The sequence below is a fragment of the Panthera uncia genome, chromosome F2 (assembly GCF_023721935.1).
Source record: "Panthera uncia isolate 11264 chromosome F2, Puncia_PCG_1.0, whole genome shotgun sequence".
Lineage (NCBI taxonomy): Eukaryota > Metazoa > Chordata > Mammalia > Carnivora > Felidae > Panthera > Panthera uncia.
This window is the reverse complement of record NC_064812.1, coordinates 61915471-61918600: the sequence shown is the minus strand read 5'-3', so window position 1 is coordinate 61918600 and position 3130 is coordinate 61915471. Positions and strand designations below refer to the sequence as shown.

At 42.3% G+C, this 3130-nt stretch overlaps 1 pseudogene; it reads left to right on the top strand.

Moving 5' to 3' along the window:
- The first annotated feature begins 557 nt into the window (after window positions 1-557).
- LOC125924253 (spermine synthase-like) lies at window positions 558-1587 on the top strand (annotated as a pseudogene).
- Window positions 1588-3130: the final 1543 nt, after the last annotated feature.

The following is a 3130-nucleotide window of genomic DNA, read 5'->3' as shown; positions in this document are numbered from 1 at the left end:
GATCTAAATCGGGCTCTATGCTGACAGCAGCGAGCCTGATGCGCGGCTTGAACTCACAAACTGCGCGATCATGACCTGAGCTGAAGTCCACACGTTCAACCGACTGAGCCACCCAGGTGCCTCTTGAAGCCTCTCCTTTAAAAATGCAAACCAGGGGTGCCTGGGTGGCTCTGTGGTTAAGTCTCTGACTTGGGCTCAGGTCATGATCTCACAGTTTGTGAGTTTGTGACCCGTGTCAGGTCAGGAGCCTGCTTTGGATTCTGTGTCTCCCCCTTCTCTGCCCCTCCCCTGCTCGCACTCTGTCTCTATCTCTCAAGAATAAACGTTAAGAACATTTTCTTAAAATGCAAACCAGTGGGCCCTCCCTGCAGGCCGCAGCCTGACAGACCCCGCAGCCCCCCAGGCTCCTGCAGCCGCCGCCTCCCTCAGGTGTGGCACAGGGCCTCGCCTCACTATGGCAACAGCGGGGCACAGCTCGCTCACCTTCATGCTCGGCGCCAAAGCTGATGGTGAGACTGTTCTAAAAGGCCTCCAAGTCCATTTTCCAGGAGCAAGCGATGACAGAGTCGGTGCACAACTGGCAAGACCACAGTTATTTAGCGGCCTTCGTAAACCAAAAAGGCAGCTTTGCCAATTTGAGAATTCACCCACATGGATTGGTATTGTTGGAACTTCAGAGTTATGATGGTGATTCGCAAGGCCAAGAAGTTGAGTCTTTTGAAAAAGTAGAAGAAAGAAAGGAAGAACTGAGTGGGACTGTAAGAATGAAGTAGAAGAAAGAACGGAAGAACTGAAGCGATGACCACCCATGGACAGATAGTGGCCCACTGCTGATGGCTGCCTGGTTGAGTAGGACACAGAGGTGCCTGGTGTAATGAAGATTCACCTTTCAGAACATTACAATTCTACACTCAAAGAAATTTGGAAATATTCTCATCCTTAAGTGGGGGTGTTAACCTGGCAGAGGGTGATTTAGGTATATCCAAACCATCGTGGGCAGTGGAAAAGACTACAGTGGCACTGATTCTAGGGGGTGGAGATGGGGACATATGTGAAATAGTCAAACTGAAACCAGTGATGGTCACTATGGTAGAGATTGACCAAATGGTGATTGATGAATGTAAGAAATGCATGTGAAAAACATGAGGCGTCACCTTAGAAAATCTTGAAAGAGCCTACTTTCAGGTTCTAATAGAAGACTCTATCCCAGTACTGAAGAGATACATCAAAGAGAGTTTATGTGATTCATGATTTGACAGCTGTTCCAATCTCCACATCTCCGGAAGGTTCCACATGGGAGTTTCTCATGCTAATTCTTGACCTCTCAATGAAAGTACTGGAACAGGATAGGAAATATTTTACACATGGTAACTGTCAATTTGACAGAAGCACTGTCAACTCCATGATCAGCTCGGGAAGCTGTATTGTCCTATGGAATTCTAAGGGATCATCGATGTTCTTTCACACTTGGAATTGTGGGTATTTACACTGTTTGGTAGAAAGAACCTTGAAGACCAGTATCCCTTAATCATGCATGCTGTAAATAGCCTTCCTGACCTTCTTATACTGTATACGACATCAAAATGAGTCAGGCAACAGTGATTTCTTTCGTTTTCTTTTTTTTTTTTCTAATTCTTATTTTTAATTAAAAAAAAGTAAATAGGGGCACCCGGGTGGCTCTGCCGGTTAATCACCGACTTCGGCTCAAGTCATGATCTCACGGTTTATGAGTTCGAGCCCCGCATGGGGCTCTGTGCTGACAGTTCAGAGCCTGGAACCTGCTTCAGATTCCGTGTCTCCCTTTCTCTGCCTCTCGTGCTCTGTCTCTCAAAAGTAAATAAACATTAAAAAAAAAAAAAAAAGTAAATGGAAAAAGTATATTTGGATGGGCTAGGGTGTTTCTTCTTTTTTAAAAGTCAGCTTAAGGATGAACAGACAGCACAGCGATGGCTAAATGCACTTAACTCCTAGAATGTGACTTATGTTACTTTTTTTGTGCGTGGGCTTTTTGTTTTTGTTGTGATCATCAAGATCACAATGATTGAATTTAGTTGTTTGGAGGAATGAACATCACTGTTTTGGTCTGGAGGGAAGTTCTTGATGGTGCTTCCTTCTCCCCAAATTGACTTATTAGATATTGAAATTTGGTGCTTGTAAGAGTTAAGAAAAAATGAATGGCAATGTTTCAGAGAAAAGTATAAATTAGAAAAAAAAAGGAAACTATCAATGTTAACTATCACTTCTTGAAAACAATTCTTACTGTTTTATGTAGACAGGCAGAACTCGTTTTCAGTGAACACATTTGGGAACACCTTGTAGACACAGGGTGTCATTGGATATTGCTAACAAAATGTGTCACAAAAAATTTCTCATTTCTTCATCTATACAAGCTTTGTTCTGGGATTAGTTCTGGTTTTGACTGTGCAGAATTAGTGAATTTTAGAAGAATGCAGTTAATACTTTTGTTCCAGAATAGTCCACCTGGACCACCCACAACCATATTCTAAAATGCAAGCAAGCAAAAAGGCATTTTACAGAGGCAAAGACTGAATCCCAAAATGGTAAAGCAACTAGTTCAAGGTTACTCAATGAATCTGACAGCTGGCGGTCCTGCATGCTTCCCATCAGGCTTCAAAGCTGACCTGAGGCCAGGTGACAATGCCATATTCTGCCATGACCTGGAGGCCAGTAAAGAAAGACTTTCCTGAGAGCATTTGGGACAAGGGGGGGGGGGGGTGTCTAGAGCTTATATAATTCACAAATACACTTGGGTATTTATGTGTGTCTGTGAAGTTTTAGCTACATACAAAGGATTTACACTACATATTATATCCCCATTGCAAATATTCTTGGTGCATCAGCATATTTGCATATAGAGGGTTGAAAAGTTCTGTGGTAAAGAAACACCTTTTAACTCAGCAGTCTCTGAATTTATTGACCATTTGTTTCCCTCAGTAGCTCGCATAAATTATATGAAACTAATCACCTTTTTTTTGCATAAAAGTTTTTTGGGAAAGGCTATTCTGAATGTCTGTGAAGAGTTTACTGTTTAAACACGGTACATTTAAATGAGATTATATACTAAAAGCATAAAACTTGCTAACAATAAAGAAAATGTCCAGGATACAGC